Raw genomic sequence first — 27,549 nt, 5'->3', positions numbered from 1 at the left:
CTACATAATGGATGAAATTAACTTTGTCAGAAAGGCAGAGTAAAGACTTTGGATGGAATGCAGGAAACAGGGGAAACAAAATCTCCTCCTGCTTGAAAAAGTGGGACCTTCATAGTCAAATACTTTTCAATCTATTATCTGCCTACTTAAGTATTGTAAATTCATCACTTACCTGTATTCTGTATGTAGAGTTCCTGACATCAGAGCTCCAAGGAGGGAGTTGGGCTACAGGAACAGGCGGACTCAAGGCCGGTGCATAGACGTAGATCCTTCAGGTGTGTGGTCTGTGTGTCCAGTGTGTTCTCCTCTGAATGTGGGATCTGGAGTCTGAACCTGGTATTACTTCTGCTCTAAATGTAGTCAGACTATGCAGTGAGTAAATTGCAAAGGGATTGTCCTGCAGTTTTCCTTCTCCATTTTCCCCTCACGTAGCCTTAATTACTTGGATTTGCAGCAAATGAATTTATTATTCATCCTGTTGTAAAATTAACAGCTTAAAAGGAGAAGAGACTTCACTTTTTGTTGGGGAAAATGTTTACAATAGAAACAAGGGCTAGCTGAAATTTTCCATTGAAATAACTTTTCTACAGAATTGGTCTTTTGACTAAACCAAGATTTTCATTAAGCATCTGCTTTACTTGGAGAATTTAGACTTTTAACGAAAAAATTGAACACCAGAAAACTGGAAAGTTTTGGGTTGAAAACTCAAAATATTCAGTTATGCAATGCTGCCATTGGACCTTCTGGGGGTTGTAGTATGGGTACCTCCGACCCCATTCTCCTCTATAGGCCAGGTTCCTCAGACAGATTATATCTCCCCATGACATTACCCAGGGTACAATCTGGACTGTTGAACAGCTGTGTCCCCTCAGTTTTCAACTTTTACACTGCTTCACTGTGAGAACTACCACTCATGGTCTGTTCACACATAACCTCTAGCATGCAACATCACCCTCAGCTGAATTATATGAGTGCTTCTCACTGGTCACTCCTGAATTATATTGCAGAGCAACACCAGCAAACTCCCAGTCCCAGACTTGTCCCCAGAAATGTGCGTCTTGTGCTACCCAGTCCCAGGTTTTGGGGCGGGGAAAGGAAGGGATCATTAGGGAGTTGGGGAGCCTCCCCCATGCAGACCCCAGCTGACCCCAAGCCTCTTCCATTCAGTCAGACACATCTGCCCTGTCCCTGTGCGTCCCTGCACCCCCATCCCCACGTGTCCTTGCAGCCTCCCTCCCATTCAGCCCCTGGCTCAATGCTGTCACCCTTCTAGATCCTGAGCCTGCGCCCCAGTCTGCAGTCACCCCACTAGCCCTTCTGAACCCGAGTCTGTGACCCCCCTGCAGCACCATGTGCCCTAGTCTGTCTGTCCTAACCTGGCTTTGTGGGCAGGGTGCTGTGATGAATGCAGCTGCCTGCTGGCTGTTTTGTCATCACAGCGGCCTCTGATGGGTGAAAGGTGGAATTGCAGCACTTCTCAGGCAGAATGTATTTTCAAGGGCAGGGAATTCTGCGCTGGACATGAATTCTGCACACGCACAGTGGTGCAGAACTCCCGCAGGAGTAATTTTACCAGGACAATAATGATCAGTAAATTATGAATTTTCAAATGATACCTCACAAGGCATACTCTGAATAAGATTTACCACAGTCTTGTGAAAAGGATGAATATAAAGGTATAGACCAGCGGTTCTCAAACAGTGGGTTGGGACCCCAAAGTGGGTCGGGATCCCATTTTAATGGGATCACCAGGGCTGGCATTAGACTTGCTGGAGCCTGGGGCTGAAGCTGGAGTCCAAGTCCTGCTACCCAGGGCTGAAGCCAGGGCTCAGGCTCAGGCTTTGGTCTCCCCTCCCGGGGTCATGTAGTAATTTTTTATTGTCAGAAGGGGGCCGCGGTGCAATGAAGTTTGAGATCCCCTGGTATAGACTGTCCCACAGTGCACTGTGGTGGATCAGCAGGAGGGATGCCCATGGTGCATCACTGGAAGTGTTATCCAGCCAGTGAACGTGGCCTGTAGAGGAGAATGGGGTATGAAGCTCCTGAACTATGACTACCATGAGGTATCCTGGTGACGTTTTCAAATAGAATCTTTTCATTAATTTTCCATGGGGGGAAACCTATTTTCTGATTAACAACCCTTGAATTCACTGGGGGACTTACATCTGTCTTTTTGATACACCAGTTGAATCATACACTGAGATGGTAACATTTTTTTCTTTTACCTTCTGCATTATAATCTGCATAGAAAAAATGATGTGTAAATTTTAAAAAAAGCTAAATCGTCTGTTATTTTAAAAATTATAGTAAGAAGACTTGAGCATGAACTTTATGTGGTACTATGGTTTGTCTGCCTGTACACTCGATCTAAATAATTATAGCTGTAATGATAGAACAGTTAAACAAGGCTGGGTATGCTTTTTGTGACGGAAGCTCTGATGCTGAGGCTTTGATAGCTGTAGCATTTCAAATAGCACCATACTTGGTCTATAGCTTGTTAGACTTAATGCACTTTTTAAAAGATAATTTTAAAAGTGCATTCACATTAGGAAGCTTGTTTTAATGGAATTATTTTGTACTTAATGGCAGCTCTATTCAGAAAAGTGACTAAGCAAAAATGGCACCCTCTTAGGCTTGGTCAAAACACAAGTTGCACTGGTTTAATTAAAAGTGTAATATTGCATTATGTGTTTTAAACCAGTGCAACTTTGTAAGGGGATACTACCCCAGTTTAAACCTGGCTCACATAGGTTTAGTTTGTTTAAATAATAATGTAATTAACAGGGGCATGCTAAACCAATATAAGCCACGTTTGATCTGGTGTAGCGTTCACACACACAGTTGCACTGGTTTAACAAAATTAGTGCAATATTACACTTTTAGTTAAACCAGTGCAATTTGTTTGTAGAAGAGACCTTACTGATTTGGTCTCAGAAGGTCTGGCTACCCTGCTGCTAGGAGTGGTTAGGCCACACTAAAAATAGCTGTGTGGCCATTGCACTTCAACAGGCTGTCAAGCCTAGGGGATCAGGTCTTGAGCATCCATACTGCTGTTCAGGTCTGTCTACAGAGGCTAAGGGCATGGCTACACTTGCAGATGTAGAGTGCTTTGAGTTAAACCAGCCTTCGTAGAGCACAGTAGGGAAAATGCTGCAATCTGTCCACACTGACACCTACAAGCGCACTGGCATGGCCACATTAGCAGCTCTTGCAACGGCCACAGAGAGCAGTGCATTGTGGTAGCTATCCCAGCATGCAAGTGGCTGCAATGTGCTTTTCAAATGGGTGGTGGTGGAGTGTGACAGGGAGTGTGTTGTGTGTATGTGGGGGAAGAGAGAGTGGGTTTTGGGGGGGCTGAGAGCATGTCAGCATGCTGTCTTGTAAGTTCAGACAGCAGCAGACCCCCTCTCCTCCCAGCCTCTCTCTCTCACACACAGCATTCCATAGGAATGGTTGCTTTGTCTCGGAGCAGATAAGCAGCCGGCTGTCAGAAACAGAGCTTTCAAAGGGCATATCCGCATTCCTGTAGCGATTCCAAAACAATGAGAAGAGTGGCCACTTGACGTAAGGGGATTATGGGATGTTTCTGGAGGCTGATCAGAGCACAGTAATGCAACACCTCGTTCACATTGACGCCTGGGTGTTTCAGCCAAGGTGCAACAAGCGTTAATCTTCTCGCTGAGGTGGAATACCAGGAGCGCTGTAGCCGTGGAGTCAGAGCGCTCTAGGTGCCTTGCCAGTGTGGACGGGTAGTGAGCTAGGGTGCCCGAGGCTGATTTAATGCGCTCTAACTCTCAAGTGTAGCCAAGCCCTAAGACGCTCACTCCCAGCTGCAGTGTAGATGTACCTGGAGCTGCTCTCCACAGCTTTGCATCTTGTGTAGTTGCTTGCCCCTGTTCTAAGTGGGTGTTAAATGCTACTATTCTGATTTAATAATATGTTTTAAACTCATGTAGGTCAGGTGTAAGCCTACACAAATTGCAAGGCCATGGAGAATTGGACCCCCTTATGTGTATTCCCAGCAACATCAGTGCTTTAATCATTAAAGTAAGTTGGGTGACCCTACTTTTTGTGCTGAATTGTTTCACCTGCTAACACACCCACTCATCTAAAGTGCTGAGGGCTGCTGGGGAGGGACTGAGCACTCTCAGTTTCCATTGAAAACAGAAGTGCTTGGCATATTGCAGCCTCAGCCCTTACCTTCCAACTGTAGGGCCAAATTTGGCCTTCATTTGCACTTGTGCAGCCCCTTTGAAGATAATTAATCTGCACATGTGTAAGAAGGGGCAGAATTTAACCAGCAGAATCTTTATTATTGTTGATGATTTGTGAGCTAGAAAGAATTCAGTGTAACTAAATCTAGGTGGAGTTTGTAGGGCTGGCTGTTAGAAAACTCATCTTTTAACTTGTACTACAAATTTGCTTTGGAAATTTGAGGTAATAAATGTGAAATCTCATGCCATTTTTAGTCACCTTTCAGGGTAGAAACACATTTCAATACAGATTAAGGTTCCAATTAAAACAGTAAGTACAATGGTCTCTTGTTGGAACTGTGTTATAAGGAACTGCCTTATAAAGTTGCCATAGCTAGGTGCTGATGTTTTGTAATTGGCTTACTAACTGTATTACAAATGCTTCCTTAATGCCATGCCCTCCTTTGCCTGTAAAAGGGAAAACAGACCCCTACAAATAGAGTACTTGTTTCCCAAATACAGAATTATTAAAAAGTTGAGCGCATACTCAGTTAAGACCTGATCCTCCCTACTCAGGAGCCTAGCCCCCATAAGGACTGGAGGATCAGTCTATAAAGTAGCTGAAATGAAATGCCTATGCTGCAGTACAGGCAGGCAAAACAATGCACTGGCATGGAGATTCATTGTGCTCATATAGGGCTTCCTTCTGCATGCCTTTCTTAATGGGAATTCTATGCAAAGGGCATACAGGATTGAGTGTATAGCTTGGAACATAAAATAGGAAGTACACCGCACAATGCCTTGTTCAGGAGCGTGGGAAGTGGATGAATTAAGACGGTGCTCTCTGAAAATGTAAGACTCACTAGAATGGTATATAAGGTGTTTTTAAATAAAAGCAAATAAGTATTTTAATCTTAAAATCCTTGAAATGAGCACATTACACATGTCTCTTTTGTACACATAGATTTGTTTTGCTCTTGAACTGGCAAATGAGACTTGTTTTGGTCCAAAGCCAGATAATATATGAGGCAATTTCATGCCTCGTGAATTATAGAAGAGAATGTTTGGTACGTAAAGCTTGTGTCTACAGCCTGCTGGCTCCCCTCCCATTTCTCTTAATCCCTTTGGGAATCTTAGTTTGAACCATCTTCCAGAGCCTGAACAATTTCTAAAAGCTGGGAGATTGCTCCAGCGGAATGAAAGGAATTTCAAATATGATCCCTTTCCTCCCGGATGGAATTTCTTTTTGCTAATTCCAGATGGTGGCAAAATATGCTTTGATCTTAGCATAATGGTCATCCTTGTCAAAAAAACACTTTCTGAACTTGGGCTCAAAGGACACTAAAGAAAATTACTTTAAAAATATTTTTCTGGGCCTTTGTATAAACTTTTAGAAAGAAGAAATTATGGTCTGTTTCCTTACTAAAATGCATCTTCCTTCTTCACTTTTACATGCTGACAAATTAGGGTAATGCACAGGGGTGAGGCTACTGGCCTTACATTTTTTTAACAGAAAAAAAAAGTCAGTTTGTGAAGGGAGAAGGAGGAACAAGGAATTAAACTTTCCTAATAGTTGTGCTTAAGATGTGTGTATTGTAGGCTAGTTTTGGTTAAATTGGGGGCTACTGTACCAGTTTTGGGCCTGATCCTACAACCTCGACTTATACAAGTAAACCCAGTGACTTCAGGGGAACTATTTAGATAAGGGCTACGTGCGCAAGTAAGGATTGACACATGGGGTCTTTTCACAGATGTCCCTTAAGACATCAAAGGACTTTTAAAAAATGCACTAACATTTCTTCTGTGATACATTTAAAATAATCATGCAGATAAGGATGTATGAATGTATGCCAGGAGCATCATATGCAGTGGGGAGAGTTGTCTCCCCACACCAGAGTTTGGTTTGCCCCTCCCAACTTTTTGTAAGTCTGTATGGTCCATACGTCTTTCACTTTTGTCCTCTCCCTAACTTTGCAGGATATAATATAATCACCTATAATGTTCTGTATGCTGACACAATTTTGCTCCCTCCCCCTGAAATTTTTTTCTGAAATGATGCCCCAGTGTATGCAAAGGTGAATCCAGACATACATTTGTAAAATGCTTTGGAACCCTTCAATGAATATACACCATATAAATGTACACCATAGACATCATTTTTCAGATACTTTAGTGTACAATTTTATACAGAGAGCAATTCCTAAATTTATCCTCAATGTCACTCATAGTATTTAAAAAGAGCAAACTTTGGTGTACATAATGTAGTTACATGCCATAATGCTTGATCACTTTGCTTAATTTGTTAAGGAACAGAGATCCAAATTTTGCTTTCTATATTGGTATGAATAGTCCCATTGAAATCAATAGGGCTACTAGCCTACTTGTATGAGTAAAGGGAGCAGGATTGGCTCCATATTTTTCAAAGGAGCCATGAATTGTATGAAAATACTTAATATAATAAACATGTTAAAATATTTATGTAGTTTTTTCTCTTTTCCTTCCCCCATGTAGGATGGTAGAGTGTGAAAATTTTGCCTTAGTTATTGATGTGCTGTACAAAGCTCAACAGTTCAATTTTATTACAGCTTGAGCCTTTTACCATGGCAACACAAATCCCATGTTGCAAAAATGCGGCCCAGTCCTGCTTGCTTTGTAATCCATGAAAGTTGTGCTATTTATTTCAATGGGATCAAAATCAGGTCCGTGTTTTCTGACAAAATGGGACAAAATTAAATATAAAAGCAAGTAGAGCAATGTTGCTCATATATAAAATCCATGCAAACTAAAACCAGAGGGAAATCATTCCAGATGTACAAATCAATCAGGATAAAATTGCCAACACCTACCATACAAGAAGGAGAATCAGTGTTTTAACATAAAGTGGGCTACTAAAATGCAGTAACAACCTTAGGGCATGTCTACACTGCATCCGGGAGCGAGTCTTTTTTTCCTAAAATGGCATGAAACCAGCATTGTTGTAACAAATACTCTTTGTTTAGACTAGTGATAGGATTTTTGGGCACTGTTTGGGGTACTGATAGAATTATTCTGCAGTGTTTAAATTGGTCGTCTTTGCTTCTTGGATTCTTGTTGTTTTTTAAGCTGCTGAAGCTAGAACCAGACAAAATGTATAATACATTTTTTTCCTTTTATGAGTCACTTGAGCAATAGTGACTAAGCAATAGCACGAAGAGGGCTTCATGCTAATGAACTACAGTATGCCTGGGTTTAAAATGTGGTGAAATATATTTGAATTTTTTTGTTAACAGTTTCCCAATCTGGCTCAGTAGATACTGATTATGTTTTGACCTATCATTACAGAGTTCTCAATCACGTGTCACATGGAACTAGCATCAAGTTAGAAACCCGATAAGGTAAGACATTATTTACCAGGGTTTTAGCCCACGAAAGCTTATGCCCAAATAAATTTGTTAGTCTCTAAGGTGCCACAAGCACTCCTGGTTCTTTTTACCAGAGTAAATAACCTCATTCTTTGGTATTAGTAAAGTGTAATATAACAGGGAATCCTGACAAGATGACCTGAAAGAAAAAAAGCAATATTTATTGTGGTAGCATAAGAAGACCTCATCTTGGATCTCTTCATTTATGTATAGCCAGATGTTGGTTCAGTATTTATGTTCAGTACAGACTACAAGCTAGATGGGATACCATCACACTCTCCTTGTGATGCAAATGGCAGGCATTGATACAAAGCTTTGCATCTGTTGATTCATTTCTGACTGGTGATAGTTTTCCCATGCTGCTCTGTAATGAGCTTATCTTCCAGTGTGATTGCATGTAGGCAAGGGAAGGGTAGAGAAGGGAACAGGCAGGATTATAAAGAAAGCAAAATAGGTGATTAAAAATGCATCATAAGGGATGCCTGTTTTCACACTCTTCGCATGGGTACTTTTATACTCTTCGCATGGGTACTTTTAGCAAATGCCCTAACTTAGCTTCATATGCCAGTGTCCCTGGATGCGCAAGCAGAAATGAGCAGCACTCCAGAAATCTGAGAACCGTTACCATGTAGATTAAAATGTGTATTTGCTTCTGTTCAATCTGACGGTTTTGTTTTTATCATAATGAGGTAGATGTTATGTATAGAACATACTGCTAGGAAGACAGGATAATTAATACAGGGTCCTGCATATACTGAGTACTCAAAGAAGAGCATTAGTAATAGTGGCAACTGTTCACAAGCCATATAATGCCTTGTTTGTCTTTTGTTTAAAATGTAGAGCAGTGGCACTTTAAAAACAAAAAATGCAGTGTTTCTTGTCCTTTTCTATTACTTCGGAGACGTGAATAATCATCTTGGTAAATACAACGAGGAGTCCTTGTGGCACCTTAGAGAGTAACAGATTTATTTGGGTTATACCTCTCTACTGTATTTTCCACTCCGTGCATCTGATGAAGTGGGTTTTAGCCCACGAAAGCTTATGCCCAAATAAATTTGTTAGTCTCTAAGGTGCCACAAGGATTCCTTGTTGTTTTTGCTGATACAGACTAACACGGCTACCACTCTGAAACCCATCTTGGTAAATGTCTCCCATTAAAAGAAAATTAATATGAGTATAGAACAGTTTATAGTTTTCTCATTGCTTATCACTGAAGGATTGTTTTGGGACATAGTTTGTCATATCAGAATGTGCTAAATATCAGTCAAATTCTTCAAAACCCCTTTGTATTATATATGGAAGAACATCTACCAGTTAAAACACATAATTGGTAGTTGAGACATGGCCTGTATTTCTGACTCTGCAACAGACTACCTATGTGATCTTGGGTGATTCGCTTATCTCTGTGCCTCATCTCCCCCATTAATAAAATGGGGATAATAACTACCTCACAAGTGTTAGAAAACTAAATTTTTAATGTCTGTAAAAGTGCCTTGAGATCCTAGATTAGAAGCTCTCTGGGTTAGGGACCACGTCTTTATATGTTTTCATAGTGTTTAGAACGAGGAGTCCCCAATCCTGCATTGGGTTCTCTGGATATTACTCCAATGTATTAAATAATCCTTGCGTGAAACGGGTATAGCAATATTGGTATTTTTAAAAAGACATAGATGGGTTTAAAAAATTGTGGAGGAAGCTCCAGAGGAAGTACACAGCAGGAAACTTTCAAAAATGTAAAAATAGGAACTTTCAGATAGAGTTGGTATTTGTCAGCTGTGCTAACAGCTCTCAGCCTTGTATCATCTTGATGAGCCTTTCTTGGGCAGAAGCAGGTTCTTGACTGCTATTCTGGTATTGATGATTTAGCAAGCTTCCCCCTGCCCCTCTCTTTAAAAGCTGAGTCTTCTGTCAGATTAGCAGTTAAAGTCTGAGCTATTTTTCTTCTTTTCAGCTCTTCCTGGAAACTACAGTGGGACCTGAAAAAGCAATATCCCAATGTGTAGTGTTCTTATTACACTAGCTGTTTACACACTTCATCCACTGGTGGAATGCAGCCACCTCTGGGGTGGAATGCTGCTTAAAGCACAACAATTTACTACAGGACAATTTAGGACATGAAGTAGTAAAACAACAGAGACAAGTTAGGCAGGACACTTATTCTTCCAAGGAGTGCAGTGAGATCTCTAACCATGAGTGCTGTATGACACCTCTGAAAGAGTACTGTCCCATGTTGGGATGTATTGACTGAAATGGAAGAGTGACATCTATTGAATACCCTCCATACCATTTCCTACAGGCTTTTCCTTCTAAGCACTGAGGGAGGCTGACACCTGAAGAAGAGCTCTGTGTAAGCTTGAAAGCTTGTCTATTTCACCATCAGAAGTTGGTCTAATTAAAAGATATTTCCTCACTCACTTTGTCTCTCTAATATCCTGGGACCAACATGGCTATACAACTGCATACAACTATTTAGATTGTGCAATCTGATGAGATCGTGGTCCAAGATGCAGTGGCTTCAGGGCGTACGTGCATTAGCAGAACATCAAGACAAATGTGCTTTTAGTTTATTGATTTTCTGTTTCCCAATTAGAAAATAGCTTATTTAATAGCAAGAAATTTTAAAATGTTTTACTGTATATATTCTAACAAACAAGGCTCTTACCAAGTCAAATCTGGGGTTGACTTTGATGTAATTCTGTGGGTTTTTAAATTTTTAGCTCCTATCCTTTATTGCTTTCTGAAAATATTCATTATGAATGGATGGCTGATCTTAAGACAGTCTCTGTATGCTTTCCAGTTGCATCAAGCAATCCATGCCCTAAAGGAATATTTAAGCTAAGTAGGGAGTAGTATAACAGCTATTCGGTAATAATACACAACTCTAAGTCCTCTGCAGCATTAGTGGCTGCAAGGATTCTGATAGCAAGTTTTTGTGAACAGTTCAATAGATGCAATAGTTCAGCAAGAGATTAAAAAGGGGTTGTCTTCGTGTCTCCTCATGATGACCCACCTATCTGGAGCATTGAATTATCTTTATTGCTTTTATTGAATTATCTAGTTCTAGTGTGTGCCCCTGAAAGCTTTTGCTGCCCTTAAGTACTGTGGCTTCAAGGTATTTAGATTAGGATGGTGTCTGCCATTCATAGCTAGAAACAGTTGGAGAGCTTCTATAATGGAAGGCAGAAATGGTATTTGAATTATGATTCACTGAGTAGGCTGCAACTTTGTAGCTGTTAGCTTGAAGCAATCCTGTTTGGCATGGGCATGTTCGGAAGCCTTCATTTCCCTGGTGTCATTGCTGTATCTCACCTATGTTTTTTCCATTCTTTCTCACTGTGTCTTCAATCTGCCGCCCTCCCCCCATGTATCATTCTGATTTTGGATTTTTGTTTTGTTTTTCTTTTTGATTCTTTCCCCCACTCCTCTCCGCTCTTTTCTCACCTCCAGTTTCCTCCTCTGTTTTTCTCCCTCTCCATTTCCTCCCATTTTTCTTGTTCCCTTTTCTAGTTCACTCCCATGGCTTCAGTCTTTTTCTGTTCTCCTCTGTTCCCAATGTTTAATTCTCTAGTAATGTTTTCCATGTAGTGTCATTTCTCCTATAAACATGAGGTCTGAGGTTTGTCCAGCCTGAACTGATGGATAGCTCAATGGAAGTGTTCTGGTGAATTTTAGATTATTTTCTTCGAGGCCACACTATTTCATGTCTTACCTGGTTTTAAGGCTCCTTATAGCCTATTAGTTGCAGAATTGCTCTCAGTCAGCTGTAAAGAGCCTGCTCCTCTCCTGCTTTCAGTGATAATGAACTTGATCTGCATGCTGCTGCCATCTGATATCAGCCTTGTGGGCCACTTCTTAAATATTATCATGTGGAAAGGGGAGGCACCAGATCTCTCCAAGGATTGCTTCCAGATTGCTGAATGCGGCAGAGAGAAGCAACTTTTTGGCATCTTTGCCAATCGCCACTCTAAGTGCTGAGGCAAGTCTTACAGTGTCTCTGGTTAATATTCCAGAACCATGTGGTCTTTCATGCACAGCTCTGAACTATAAGAGTTGGTGTATATGAAAATGCAAATACAACTGGAAAGAGTAGCCAAAACCTTGAATAAGGTTTATTTCCTCTCAGCTTCATTTCTAAGATTCTTCTGAAATTACTTCAGAAAATCTATACGGTTTAATAAAGAATTAGATCCTGTCTGTAGAATTTTTAAATCAACTTGTAGATTTTAATAGAGATTTTATCCCTGTTATAGAATTTCATAGTTTTGTTTAAACATTCTATAGAAAGGCTCTTATTCTCTATTTTTAGAATCACAGAAATGTAGGGCTGGAAGGGACCTTGAGAGGTCATCTAGTTCAGCCCTCTGCTCTGAGGCAGGACCCACCATACCTAGACCATCCCAGAGAGGTGTTTGCTTAACCTGTTCTTAAAAACCTCCAATGACAGGAATTCCCCAGCCTCCATTGGAGGCCTACTCCAGAGCTTAATTGTCCTTACAGTTAGAAAGTTTTTCCTAATATCTAACCTAAATCTCCCCTGTTGCAGATTTAGTTCTAAAGGATTTTTCCAAAAGGGTTTTTTCTCTCTCCCCCTTTTTTTTAAAGTTATTCTAGTGGGAAATGGGGATGTGATAGCATTCCCAGCATGGAAGAAATTTAAAAACTGAAGCTAAAGCCTGGGTAGGGGTCTTCTCTGTCTTTCTTATTCTTTATCTATTTACATGTAAAAGGCTGGGTTATTGACACTTTATCATATTTATTGTAGGTTCCTGGATCTTGTTGTCATAGTTACAGCCTGGTAGTCAGAAAGAGTTGAGCTGGTTTCAAAGTTATGCTAATTGACAGTTTCTCAGGGAAAATAATCCCCAAATTTCAGGCGCTAAACAATCATTCTTGCCCTAGAACTTGGGCAACTGTTTTGTGTAGCTATTCCTTATTGACCAGACTGCATATACAAACTGACTTTTTTGGTGAGATCAAGTTATGTTTACATGACTTGATTGTTAAAAACTTTCCGTCAGTTCTGTCCTCCCTCCCCAGAACTCTGAGAAAGCTGTATTCATTCGGTGCTGGCATAAATTTTCAAGAGAAGTCACTGTGATAAAATATTTCCATAGATCTGAATTTTGCGAAGTGAGCCCACTCTGAAATCACCTTGCAGCAGCAGCTACTGTCCTGTGCAGCTGGGGCCAGCTCCTTGTTTCGGGTGTTGCGATCTGGCAAATGTAATCACAGCGCCACTCAGGTTTGGCCTGACCGCCCTTCCGTAATGATGACCACACTGTGATGTTAACGAAGGGGCAGCCAGGCCAAATTTGAATGAGTGCCATTGTGACCCATTGTGCCATGTCACAATGCCTAGTTTCAAACAGGTATAAACTGCACTTGAGCAAGCCATGCTGCCTAGGTGTAAACCATGTCTACACTACAGACTTGAACTGATGCAACTACTTCAGTAGCAAAATCCCAGTGCAGACAAGGACTTATTGACCTAGCTTATTGACCAGCAGGAGAGTGAGTTTGTGTGTGGGGGGGTGGTGAGAAAACCTGGATTTGTGCTGGAAATGGCCCACCTTGATTATCATGCACATTGTAGGGAGAGTGGTCACTTTGGATGAGCTATTACCAGCAGGAGAGTGAGTTTGTGTGTGTATGGGGGTGGGGGGGTGAGAAAACCTGGATTTGTGCTGGAAATAGCCCACCTTGATTATCATGCACATTGTAGGGAGAGTGGTCACTTTGGATAAGCTATTACCAGCAGGAGAGTGAGTTTGTGTGTGTGTGTTTTTTGGAAAGCGGGGGGGAGAAAACCTGGATTTGTGCTGGAAATGGCCCACCTTGATTATCATACACATTGTAAGAGAGTGGTCACTTTGGATGGGCTATTACCAGCAGGAGAGTGAGTTTGTGTGTGTGTGGGGGGGGGGGGGGGGGGGGGGGGGGGTTGGAGGATGAGAAAACCTGGATTTGTGCTGGAAATGGCCCAACTTGATGATCACTTTAGATAAGCTATTACCAGCAGGAGAGTGGGGTGGGAGGAGGTATTGTTTCATGGTCTCTGTGTATATAATGTCTTCTGCAGTTTCCACAGTATGCATCTGATGAAGTGAGCTGTAGCTCATGAAAGCTCATGCTCAGATAAATTGGTTAATCTCTAAGGTGCCACAAGTACTCCTTTTCTTTTTGCGAATACAGACTACACGGCTGTTACTCTGAACCCTGACCTAGCTGGGGTGGACATATAAAATTAATAGTGCTAGTGTGCAGTAATGCTGACAGAAGTCCTACTTCCATCACTTAATAGACAGGGGACAGGGAGGAACAGCTCTTAAATCTACTCCCTGGTAATGTCCACTTAGTGCTATATATTCAGAATGTCTTATATTGAGTGCTCTGAATAACGGGTCTATTTTAATGTCTAGTGGTTATCCAATTAAAAGATAAAACCCCAGGCACGTCCAAGTCGTCAAAGTTAGCAAAAGAACTTTCAGCACTATCTAAAATTTGATTTGTCTCTATTTTTTAATGAAGAGGTGGTAAAAGCAAAATTATTAATGAGATCACTCTAAATTGCTCTGATGTAGAAACTCTGATTTGGGAGCACTTATGCACATTCTTTGAGCTACTGATGACTGTGAACACTGAATAGCAGTGAAGAGACTGTCTTCAAGGCTTTATGGGCAAAAAGGCTGTGTATCAGTTGTGTCAGCTCTATGGAATTAGTAAACTCAATTGAAAAGCCCCACTAAGACTTATGAAGTGGTTTTGGTTGGTCATGTTTTAGCCTAGGATCTGCAATAGGCTAAAACGTGGCCAACTAACATGGCTTCATATATGTTAGCTTGTATCTTAGCGAAGCTTTTCAACTGTGTTAAGATAACTTAATTGAGCTGACACGATTGAAACACACCCTTTTGGCCATCAGGACAGGTCCAAGAGAGCACCTTTGCTTGGCCTTACACTCCCATACCTTTCTGCAGCGTTCTTGGCTGGCAAGCTGTGAACTAGCTTTGGAATCCACTTGAGAGGAAGCACATTGCCTATGCTTTGAGAATGTTAAATTTTATACTGCTAGCTGTCACAGCTTTGATTTAAAACTACTTCTGCTTATGAATTGTTTAGGCAATGTCTGGTGGCTGAAATACAGGATGAAGTGCCAAGAGGTCAGATTCTATTCCTGGTTCTGCCACTGACTTGCTCTATGACCTTGCACAATTCATTTAATCTCTCTGTGGCTCTGGTTTTCCTCATAAATTAAAAAAAAAAGGGGGGTTGGTGGTGGTGAATTCTTTCTGTAACTATCTCATAAAAAGAAATGTGTATTAATGTTTGTAGACTGCTTAAGATTCTCAGATGTAGGCATCTATAGAAATGATAAATATATAATTTTATTATTTCTTATTGTAACTTGTTTCATTAGTATAAAGTGTTAAGCTTGTTGAAGTTACCGAATTCAGTCTGAAGCTAGTGTATTCTGCCAGCCTACCAGCAAAATATATTCTCCTATCCTAATCTGTGGCTTTACTTTTTCCTGTTGTTTGGCTGCTATTGTGCACACCCTGAGAAAAGACTGTATTTCAAAGGGGGAGGTAGTGACCTTGTATATTCAGTAGCTTGTGCATCAATTTAAATTTGTAAATTGCTTTAAAACTTAATGATAAAAATATATAAAAGTAAGATTATCGCTATCAAGATTCTTACCATAAATGTGGTTTAAACTGTAATCTCATTTTGTTTTGTTTGTGACACAGTTTTCCTACTTTCTCCAGTGTAGTCTTCAAGTGATAGGTGGGGATAGTGCAGTATGGTTGGGGCGATGTCTGGACGCATCCCTGCTGCAAAGAGATTGTGTAGAGTGAAATAGAAAATTAAATTGACTGTGAGGCAGTATTAAAAGTTGCTTCACAAAGTGTAAAAACTTTCCCTTAACTAGCCTGACTAATAATGTTAACTTTATAGATAATAGGACAATTAGTTGGCTTTCTCTATCATAAAATCTGTACATTTGAAAAGACATTGCTTATATTCAGCCACTGAAATATCTGGAAAAAATGTAATGTTTATGACCAAAGTGTAAACTTAAAATTAACATCTCAGGATTGCTTTATATTATTATGCTTATTTTATTTCCAGCCAACTAAAATTCCCACTCCATTCCCAATGGATACATTCTTTCCAAATTTCCCAGTTTTAGCTCAGGCTTTGCCTACATTTTCCTATGTACATTGGTAGTTATTCTCTTTCAATATTTGCATAAAAACAAACTGCAGAGGCCTTGAGGGGACCATGCTAGAAGTCTCATGTTCCCAGGTGAGGGGTTCTGTAGCCTTATATTGCTGGGATATTAAAATTGCAGTTAAACTGTAATTTTCTGAGAACCCTACCTATAAATATCAATAATATTCTGTCTTAATTAATTTCGCTAGCAAGCCCTTCCTCTTTCCTGCTTCTTTCTGAATGACTCATTATCTCAGTTAGTGACATAGGAATGTGATGTCAGTGAAAGTTTATATCTTTTTTTAAAAAAAGAAAAGGAGTACTTGTGGCACCTTAGAGACTAACCAATTTATTTGAGCATAAGCTTTCGTGAGCTACAGCTCACTTCATCGGATGCATACTGTGGAAAGTGTAGAAGATCTTTTTATATACACACAAAGCATGAAAAAATACCTCCTCCTAGCCCACTCTCCTGCTGGTAATAGCTTATCTAAAGTGATCACTCTCCTTACAATGTGTATGATAATCAAGCTGGGCCATTTCCAGCACAAATCCAGGTTTTCTCACCCCCCCCCCACACAAACCCACTCTCCTGCTGTGTGGGGGGGAGGGGGAGAGAAAACCTGAATTTGTGCTGGAAATGGCCCAACTTGATTATCATACACATTGTAAGGAGAGTGATCACTTTAGATAAGCTATTACCAGCAGGAGAGTAGGGTGGGAGGAGGTATTTTTTCATGCTTTGTGTGTATATAAAAAGATCTTCTACACTTTCCACAGTATGCATCCGATGAAGTGAGCTGTAGCTCACGAAAGCTTATGCTCAAATAAATTGGTTAATCTCTAAGGTGCCACAAGTACTCCTTTTCTTTTTGCGAATACAGACTAACACGGCTGTTACTCTGTAACCTATCTTTTTTTAATTTGCTAAGGTTGAATGACTGGATTTTATACTAGTCTGAAATTTCGTTAGTCTGTAGTTCAGCAGGGAATAGAATCAAACCCACATTTAAACTGTAAGGCTGTTAGAGATGAGTTTGGATCTGGAATTTTGGTTCAGACCTCTCTCTAGTTATGCACTGTATAAGAACTTAATGGGTTCACTCCTGTTAATACATTGAACTGCTGGCATTTTCACTCCTCATTTAGCCAGTCTGATTCCTGCCTGGCTTCAGTGAGAATTACTTGTATCTGGGGCGGGAAGGGCAAGAATAAGATCCAGAGCGACATCAGACAGTACTGCCCAGGCTAGATCCTACAAGCAGCTGAACCCTCCTGCAAGGTGGTGATTGCTCTCAGTTCCCAGGGACTGCATGGTGCTAAGTAGCTTGCAGATTTGAGTCCCTGTGACCCGATGGCTACTCTGGCATGAGTGATATTTGCCAATGTAAAAGATTTAAAATAAAACCTGTAGCTTTAAAAAAAAATACAGTCTCCTGCCACAAAGATTATAGTTCAGTAAAATAAAGTTGAGTAAAATACATGTTAGCTGTTTTCAGTTTGAGCATTAAATTAGTCTTGTTAACATGGCAACATTTAATTTAAGGAACCTGTCATTTTGTACCAGTGGTGGAATCTATCAAGTAATTTTTTCCCCCTTGAATACCCCTAATTTTCTTCAACACATGATGGATTATTTTTCAATGCAAAGAGAATGCTTTTTCTTTAAATAAAAACTTGTGGAAATGAAGTTGTTTTTAAAGAATGAGGGAATGTACTTCTAACTGCTTTTTAAACTGTGCATAAGAGCTCTGGCCATATTATCTAGATTGACAGAATTCTGCCTATAGTGACCTGCTTTAAAAATTGGCTTGTGTGCCTGGCTGATGATTTCCAAACCTTGTTATGAGGTCACACTGTCAGTTGGCACAGAAGGTCTATTGTGGTACTTAAGTTATGGCCTAAGTATTTATTATATTGTGTGACTTGGATGCATGACTGTACGATCATCCAGTAAGATACAGGGTTATTCATGAGACCCAGTTGCATAGTGCCTGTGCTGTTACCAAAGCCAGTGTAATGGGCCTTGCGTTATGTGCTATGATTTTACCTCCAAAACAGTTTATTCAATCTTAAAATATTGTCAGTACGTCTGGATGGAGAGTCTTTGTTTGGCCTTAAATTGACACCAAAGTTCAATTTTTCATGTGCATGGTATCGAAATCTGAGATGAGACTGAGGGATTGAGACTGTCCTATACCCAGAATGAAACTGCTGGTCGGCATTTAAAAGAAAATCTGAATATCTGACACAAATTAGCCCACATCTTGATAACAGAGCCGAACCTTGATAATTCACACTAATAAGTAGGGCACATTGAGGGTTAGTAAGTGAACTGACACTGTGAAATAATCAAGGAATTCGCATCACAAAATGTACTTCAATCTCTTTATTTTGACTAACATGGTTTAGTTTTAATTATTTATGATTCTTCTGGTATATTAGGATATTCCATAAATGTAATGAAGTCTTAGTAACACGAGACTTCTCTACAGCTGTGCTATTACATTTTTGCTGGGAAGTGGGGTGAGGCTGCCAGATTATTTATGAGAATTATTGGGTTTTATATATTAAATGAGAACTACTGAGGTGCTACTGTAGTGTGGTCTATCTTTATTTTGTGTTAGTTCTATAGCCTAATCAATTCTTCTCTTGATTTGAATGAAATCACCATTAACATTAATGGGAGTTAAAGTATGTGTACACGTCAAACGAAAAGTGAGAACTGAAGGGACAGGAAGACTGGATTCCTCGAGAACAGCAATAGTCAGAGATAAAGGACTAAATTCTGCCTTTTGTTGCATGAGGTTCTGTCCTTCTGGGAATTGCATATGCACATCCAGAGGTAGATTGTTTCCTAAATGTGACGTTTCACTCCATATTCTTTATGAAAATATGCTTATGATGTGAATATGACATAACTGAGATATACTTTATGCAAGATAGCACATGTGAGGTATCATTGGAAAGGTTATGATTTACTGAATGTGATTATCCAATTTGTACGCCTATATCATTGCTGTACCTGAAGTTAGGAATATTAACTACGTATCTGTATTTCAAATGTGTTACTTTGGGTGTCACCCCCAACCAGCAGGGCTAATGGGCCATTAGCCAGGAAGGGCTAATGGGCCATTAGCACAGACAATGGACTGTGAAAGAGCTTAGTCTTTTGTGAACTCTGGAGACAGCCTATGAACAATGGCTGCCACCGCCTTGCAGAGACATGCGTCCAAGTCACCTGGTACTGGATACCCCACCTCCCCTTTTGGAATGCCAGTGGTTTTCCACTAGAAGATAAAGGGTTCCCGCCTTACACAAGAGCTATATAAGGCAGGGGAGTGACATCATCATGGTTCTCCTCTGCCTCCCCACCCTAAGAACGAGGAGTACTTGTGGCACCTTAGAGACTAACAAACAAGAAGTGGAAGATTGGACAAATGACCAGGGAAGAGTATAAAAATATTGCTTGGGCCTGCAGGAGTGAAATCAGGAAGGCCAAATGACACCTGGAGTTGCAGCTAGCAAGAGATGTTAAGAGTAACAAGAAGGGTTTCTTCAGGTATGTTAGCAACAAGAAGAAAGTCAAGGAAAGTGTGGGCCCCTTACTGAATGAGGGAGGCAACCTAGTGACAGAGGATGTGGAAAATGCTAATGTACTCAATGCTTTTTTTGCCTCTGTCTTCATGAACAAGGTCAGCTCCCAGACTGCTGCACTGGGCAGCACAGCATGGGGAGGAGGTGACCAGCTCTTTGTGAAGAAAGAAGTGGTTCGGGACTATTTAGAAAAGCTGGACGAGCACAAGTCCATGGGGCCGGATGCTCTGCATCCAAGAGTGCTAAAGGAGTTGGCGGATGTGATTGCAGAGCCATTGGCCATTATCTTTGAAAACTCATGGTGATTGGGGGAGGTCCCGGACAACTGGAAAAAGGCTAATGTAGTGCCCATCTTTAAAAAAGGGAAGAAGGAGAATCCTGGGAACTACAGGCCAGTTAGCCTCAGCTCAGTCCCTGGAAAAATCATGGAGCAGGTCCTCAAGGAATCAATTCTGAAGCACTTAGAGGAGAGGAAAGTGATCAGGAACAGTCAGCATGGATTCACCAAGGGCAAGTCATGCTTGACTAATCTAATTGCCTTCTATGACAAGATAACTGGCTCTGTGGATGAGGGGAAAGAAGTGGACATGTTGTTCCTTGACTTTAGCAAAGCTTTTGACACGGTCTCCCACAGTATTCTTACCGGAAAGTTAAAGAAGTATGGGCTGGATGAATGGACTATAAGGTGGATAGAAAGCTGGCTAGATCGTCGGGCTCAATGGGTAGTCATCAATGGCTCCATGTCTAGTTGGCAGGCGGAATCAAGCGGAGTGCCCCAAGGGTCAGTCCTGGGGCCGGTTTTGTTCAATATCTTCATTAATGATCTGGAGGATTGTGTGGATTGCACCCTCAGCAAGTTTGCAGATGACACTAAACTGGGAGGAGAGGTAGATACGCTGGAGGGTAGGAACAGGATACAGAGGGACCTAGACAAATTGGAGGATTGGGCCAAAAGAAATCTGATGAGGTTCAACAAGGACAAGTGCAGAGTCCTGCACTTAGGACAGAAGAATCCCATGCACCACTACAGACTAATGCCCGAATGGCTCGGCAGCAGTTCTGCAGAAAAGGACCTAGGGGTTACAGTGGACGAGAAGCTGGATATGAGTCAACAGTGTGCCCTTGTTGCCAAGAAGGCCAATGGCATTTTGGGCTGTATAAGTAGGGGCATTGCCAGCAGATCGAGGGACGTGATCGTTCCCCTCTGTTTGACATTGGTGAGGCCTCATCTGGAATACTGTGTCCAGTTTTGGGCCCCACACTACAAGAAGGATGTGGAAAAATTGGAGAGAGTCCAGCGGAGGGCAACAAAAATGATTAGGGGTCTGGAACACATGACTTATGAGAAGAGGCTGAGGGAACTGGGATTGTTTAGTCTGCGGAAGAGAAGAATGAGGGGGGATTTGATAGCTGCTTTCAACTACCTGAAAGGGGGTTCCAAAGAGGATGGATTGAGGCTGTTCTCAGTGGTAGCAGATGACAGAACGAGGAGTAATGGTCTCAAGTTGCAGTGGGGGAGGTTTAGGTTGGATATTAGGAAGAACTTTTTCACTAGGAGGGTGGTGAAACACTGGAATGCGTTACCTAGGGAGGTGGTGGAATCTCCTTCCTTAGAAGTTTTTAAGGTCAGGCTTGACAAAGCCCTGTCTGGGATGATTTAGTTGGGGATTGGTCCTACTTTGAGCAGGGGGTTGGACTAGATGACCTCCTGAGGTCCATTCAAACCCTGATATTCTATGATTCTATGAAATTTATTTGAGCACAAGCTTCCATGGGCTAAAGCCCACTTCATCAGATGCATGCAGTGGAAAATACAGTAGGAAGATATAGATAGATAGATAGATAGATATACAAAGAACACGAAAAAATGGAGATTGCCATACCAACTCGAACGAGAGTAATCGATTAAGGTGGGCTATTATCAGCAGGAGAAAAAAAAACTTTTGCAGTGGTAATCAGGATGGCCCATTTCAAACAGTTGACAAGAAGGTGTGAGTAACAATAGGGGGAAAATTAGCTTGGGGAAATAGTTTTTAGTTTGTGTAATGACTCATCCACTCCCAGTCTTTATTCAAGCCTAATTTATTGTTGTCCAGTTAGCAAATTAATTCCAGTTCTGGAGTTTCTCATTGGAGTCTGTTTTTGAAGTTTTTTTGTTGAATAATTGCTACTTTTAGGTTGGTAATTGAGTGTCCAGGGAGGTTGAAGTGTTCTCTGACTGGTTTTTGAATGTTATAATTCTTGACGTCTGATTTGTGTCCATTTATTCTTTTGCGTAGAGACTGTCTGGTTTGGCCAATGCACATGGCAGAGGGGCATTGCTGGCACATGATGGCATATATCACATTGATAGATGTGCAGGTGAACAAGCCTCTGATAGGACCTAATCACATCAGCCACACTTTATGGCTGTCCCTTGAATAGATATGTGGACACAGTTGGCAACGGGCTTTGTTGCAAGGATAGGTTCCCGGGTTAGTGTTTTTGTTGAGCGGTTGCTGGTGAGTATTTGCTTCAGGTTGGGGGGCTGTCTGTAAGCGAGGACTGGCCTGTCTCCCAAGATCTGTGAAATTGAGGGATCGTCCTTCAGGATAGCTTGTAGATCCTTGATGATGCGCTGGAGAAGTTTTAGTTGGGGGCTGAAGGTGACGGCTAGTGGCATTCTGTTACTTTCTTCGTTGGGCCTGTCCTGTAGTAGGTGACTTCTGGGTACTCTTCTGGCTCTGTCAAGCTGTTTCTTCACTTCAGCAGCTGGGTATTGTAGTTGTAAGAACGCTTGATAGAGATCTTGTAGGTGTTTGTCTCTGTCTGAGGGGTTGGAGCAAATGCGGTTGTATCGTAGAGCTTGGCTGTAGACAATGGATCGTGTGGTGTGGTCTGGATGAAAGCTGGAGGCATGTAGGTAAGTATAGTGGTCAATAGGTTTCCAGTATAGGGTGGTGTTTATGTGACCATCGCTTAATAGCACTGTAGTGTCCAGGAAGTGGCTCTCTTGTGTGGACTGGTCCAGGCTGAGGTTGATGGTGGGATGGAAATTGTTGAAATCATGGTGGAATTCCTCAAGGGCTTCTTTTCCATGGGTCCAGATGATGAAGATGTCATCAGTGTAGCGCAAGTAGAGTAGGGGTGTTAGGGGATGAGAGCTGAGGAAGCGTTGTTCTAAGTGAGCCAGAAAAATGTTGGCATACTGTGGGGCCATGCGGGTACCCATAGTAGTGCTGCTGACTTGAAGGTATGCATTGTCCCCAAATGTGAAATAGTTGTAGGTGAGGACAAAGTCACAAAGTTCAGCCACCAGGTTTGCCGGGACATTACCGGGGATACTGTTCCTGACAGCTTGTAGTCCATCTTTGTGTGGAATGTTGACCTGGAAACAAGAACTGAACTGAGAGGAGAAGGGTTGAACCCAAGCTGGAAGGGCTTTTAGCTTGTGAGTAATAATACCTAAGGTCTCAAGAGGGAGACCAGTGCAGCTGCCTTTCAAGACTTTTTGTAATCTGCCTGCAACTATATCTAGGGTGAGAAATACTATTTGTAACCAATTTCTTTAGTGAAACTAGCTTAGTTTGCATGTTTGGTTTCATTTGCTTAGTAATCTGCTTTGTTCTGTCTGTTATCTCTTATATTCATTTAAAATCCACCTTTGGTAGTTAATAAACTTATTTCTTGTTTATAATAAAACCCAGTTTATACAATTTTTAACTGGGGCGGGGGCAAGAAATGTACACATCTCTCTTCACATTGAGGAAGAGGGTGGATTCTTATGAGCTTGCGCTGTGCAGATTTTTCTATACAGCACAAGACAGTATTATTTTGGGTTTATCTCCCAAAAAGGAGTGTACACATGAGTGCTGGGGGAGTCCTTTCACACAGAGCTGACTTCAGTCTGTGTTTGAAGTGGGGTGTGGCCCTACCTGTGTGTGTGTGTGTGTGCTGCAAGAGGCTGGATAGCTTAATTCAGCAAAGCAGAGAGAGGGAACCCAGCCTGAAATCCCAGTACATCATGTGGCATTCAAGAAGGGGGGGTCCAACCCATCACACTAAAAGTTCCTTTTTATTGATTGCATCAAGATGAGAGTAACTTAGCTTTAAGCACATGACTCCCCCAAACTTCGTAATGATTCTTGGCCCAATTCTGCCCTCAGTTACACCGGAACAGTTCCTTTTGAGAACTGTGCCTGTGTAACGGAGGACTGAGGTGGGCAGTAGCTCTAGTGAGTGCTGCCTTTAAGGTAATTTTAGGCAGGGGACTGCAAATAGCTTTCTAATTGAGTAACTAGAATTCAGTAAAATAAGGAGTAAAGACTACAGAAGAACGATGAGGGTGCACACCATGTTGAAAATTGGATGTGGTGCCTTCTATTGGAATAAAGTCAACACTTTAGTCATTAAAAAACAAAACAACAAATTCCCCTTACACCTATATGTATCACCTGTATCTTGGGCTGAGCTCGTGGAGTCAAGGCAGTGTCATACACACACAGTGATGTAGAGGCAATGACAAGGAGACTTACAAATGTAGATGTGGAAGGTAACGACAGATCAGTTAAGTGGGCCAAATTAATCACTGACGTAAGCAGGAGGTAGAATTCATCACAGGTGTAAGACATGAATTTAATAGATTTAAATCAAGGACAAATTTGCCTCAGTGGTGGTAAATAAGAGGCCTGAGTTAAGAACAGATACAATAGGCAATGGTTGAAGGATGGGGGTTCGGTAGCTGGAGGCATACTAATATGAAGAAAATTAGATTGAAGCCAAAAGCTTACTTGATTAAGGCAGGCAGAGAGGCTGAAGTAGAGGTAGTCATTAAAGGTTTTAAGAGATGTGCAGTTAAATATCAAAAGTGAACTTAATGTTTTGAATTTCATTTGCTACTAATTTAGCACATAATGTTGCACATGTGACTGAACAGCTACTCATTTTTAAAGTCATTGTAAGGGGAGCTGGTAGCAACACCCATATTTAAGGTTGCCTGATGTTTTCCATTAAAATTTTTGTGGCATTTTAAAAAGAAATGCTAATACCTCTGTTGTTTTCAGCAGGTTTTTGAAATGCAGCAGGAAGCATGCTCTGGGGCTAGAGATATACCTTGAAATTCTGCTCAGGTTTTGCTAGTTATAAACTATAGTTATAAGCTAGGTAAAACCTTATTATGGGATCAAGATAGGTGTGGACTCACCCTTTAGTTAACATAACTGTAAGCATAACCCCCATCTAAGACAAAAGGAATGTGAACAGTTGTGTGCAGGGTGTGAATACAGGGGTGCATTCAGTCACAGTGTAGAAGGCAGAACAAAGAGAAAATGACAACAGATGAGAGAGGGATAGGCAAGGAATAGATGAAAGCATGGTGGCTGAACCTGGAAGAAACCTGGGGAGAGATTTTTGGGTCAGGGATACAGGCCGAAAAGAGTGCTTTCAGGGTTGTGAACAAAAGATGATGTTTCCTGCTAATGATTCTTTCTATGTTCAGACACTGGACTTCGTACATTCTTTGTAAATAAACAACATTGCATCAAAGAAAATACCAGTGTCCATCAATTTCTGCTTCCAACTGGAACATTCCCAGGGCTCTGAACTTTGACTAATCACTCATGTCGAAAGAGGAACGTTAATCACAATTTCCTCCATCTCTGTAGGGTTGCCAAGCCTCCCGGTTTCGCTGAGAGTCTCCCAGATTCAGGCCCTATCTCCCGGAGGCTACTGAAGCCAAACTGGGAGATTTTAGGTGCTAAAAGTCTGGTGGCACAGAGGGGCTAAGGCAGGCTCCCTGCCTGCCATGGTCCCACGCCACTCCCGGAAGTGGCCGGCAAAACCCTGCAGCCCCAGGGGTGGGGGGCAGGGCGTCTCCACGCACTGACCTCGTGCCGACTCCGCAATTCCCGTTGGCCGGGAACTGTGGCCAATGGGAGCTGTGGGGCTGGTGCTTGCAGGAGTTGACAGTGTGTGGAGCCTCCTGACCGCCCCCTTAGGGGCCGCAGGAACGTGCTGACCCGCTTCTGGGAGTGGTGCGGAGCCAGGGCAGGCAGGGAGCCCGCCTTAGCCCTGCTGCGCCGCTGCCCAGTAGCCGCCCAAGATAAGCACCTCATGGCCGGAACCTGCACCCCAACCCCCTGCCCCAGCCCTGAGCTCCCTCCCAGAGCCTGCACCCCCTCCTGCACCCCTACCCCATCCCAGAGCCCCCTCTTGAGCCCAAACTCCCTCACAGAGCCTGCACCCCTCCCACACCCCAAGCCCCAGCCCTGAGCCCCCTCCAGAGTTTGCACGCCAGACCCCCTCCTGCACTCCAAACCCCTCGGCCCCAGCCCAGAGCCCACACCCTCTCCCACACTCCAACCCCCTGCTCCAGCCTGGCGAAAGTGAGTGAGAAAGGGGACTAGTGAGTGACCGGGGGGGGGGGGGGTGGAGTGCACAGGGCGGGGCCTTGGAGAAGGGGCAGGGTCTCGGGGCGGGGGCGGGGAAGGGAACAGGGCAAGGGTGTTTGGGTTTGTGTGATTAGGCAGTTGGCAACCCTATCTCTCAATTGCAATTTAGCAGTACTCCACAATAACTGAAGACAAACATTCTTAAGAGCCAGGTCACCACAGTAGCACACACCGCACTGGGAATGTCTGGGAACTGTTGGGATAGCTGGCCTTGACCATACCCATGGACCCACAGCAGCCTATCTGAAAGCATGATCTGGGGCAGGAGGAGGGGGAGGAAAGAGAACTGGGAAGGACTGTGCTTCCCTCAGCCAGCCTTAGGACCCACCATATGGTGCCAGCAGCCCATCCACACCTCCAGAATAACTGTTTCTCCTGCTGTCCGCTACAGTAGTTAGTCTTGTAACTCAAGCTGTGTTGTGATATTGAAGGTACGGGATTCAGACTGCACTGATGATTCATGATAGGGGTGTGGTTGCATTGTTTTAACCTTTTTTTTCACCTTTTTTTCCTTTAAAAATTAAAACCCCTAGGAAATTACACATCAATGACTTTTCTTTTAATATAGATTTAGGTTGCAAAGTCATTAACTTGAAAGTTAGGAAATGCACAGGCAGCTGTAAATGTCTGGCAACCTTAATTCTGTCTCCTTGTGCATATGATAATATTTAATTACATTACAGTATTTAATAGATTCTAAGGCCAGAAGGGACTAATGTCGTCACATGCTATTTTCACCTTTGACTGCTGCTTCATTCATTGTAGACACACAATGGGTAAATTAGGAGTAAATGAGTCACAGTAGTTTTGGCATTTCCTAACTTTATAGTGCTTGACTTTGCAATGCAAATAACTTTATCTTAACTATTTTTGTATGTAATCAAATATATAATTTTAGAAAACTCTCGTATTAATTTAAGATTTTTATGAACACATGCTTGGTAACTGTACAGATTGCAATCAGATACAGAAAAATTAAGTTCACTGATGTTTAATACTCCAATAATTATTTTCATTACCAAGAGAGCAATATGTTTTAATTTTTTTAATTTGGAATTTTACGCTATCATAATTTATGCCAATTTCTTTCCTAAAGTAATCCTTCCTGGATTAGAGAGTTTACGGTCATTCAAAAGTAATTTTATATTATGAATTTACTTTGAATAATGAGTCTTCTATTAGATATATTGTTACCCTACAGTGTATGTTTTGCAGACAAACGATTCAGATTAGTTTAAATGAGACATCAGAGGGTGAAGATGACAAAAGGAAAGGTAAGGAGAGATACTGTTCTTAAAAGTTAATATGAGTGTTTAAAAGAAAGGTATGTGTTTTAAAAGGGTATAATCTAGCAGAATAAAAGCGGAATCGTGAACAATAAAGTAGGATTTTCAAATGTGAGGCGTGCAATTGTGCATTCAAAAATATTGTATAAGTGTATATAGCTACAGTACTACAATTGCATTTGCAAGTCAGATAAAGTGTTTATGCAAATACATACATAACTGGCCATTTATTTATGAATTTACCTGATGTGCTCATGAGCATAATAATGATTATTCCAAATAAGGCACACACTGTACTCCTGGGGGAATTCTGCACCACTGCGCATGCGCAGAATTCATGTCCCCTGCAGATTTCTTTGCTTCCCCGCAGAAAAATGACTTTCTGACAGGGAAGCAAAGGGAAGCTGCAAGATCAGTCACAGACCACTCC

General features: G+C 41.8%; 1 protein-coding gene across 7 annotated transcripts in view; it reads left to right on the top strand.

Moving 5' to 3' along the window:
- Positions 1 to 27,549, top strand: part of ARVCF (ARVCF delta catenin family member) — a 448,905-nt gene that overhangs the window by 67,144 nt on the left and 354,212 nt on the right. For 3 of the 7 annotated variants that reach the window (XM_043529834.1, XM_037879232.2, XM_043529838.1), the window contains exon 3: positions 7,515 to 7,567. The exons of 3 other annotated variants lie outside the window; for them this stretch is intronic. The gene's annotated coding sequence lies outside the window, so the exon portion shown is untranslated. Of the gene's footprint in view, positions 1 to 208; positions 276 to 7,514; positions 7,568 to 27,549 lie in introns of those variants that run through there. One more of the 7 variants, XM_043529831.1, reaches the window with a different exon arrangement.

This window comes from Chelonia mydas, chromosome 15, assembly GCF_015237465.2.
Source record: "Chelonia mydas isolate rCheMyd1 chromosome 15, rCheMyd1.pri.v2, whole genome shotgun sequence".
Taxonomy (NCBI): domain Eukaryota; kingdom Metazoa; phylum Chordata; order Testudines; family Cheloniidae; genus Chelonia; species Chelonia mydas.
The sequence above is the reverse complement of the archived record's forward strand: the minus strand, read 5'-3'. Positions and strand labels throughout refer to the sequence as shown.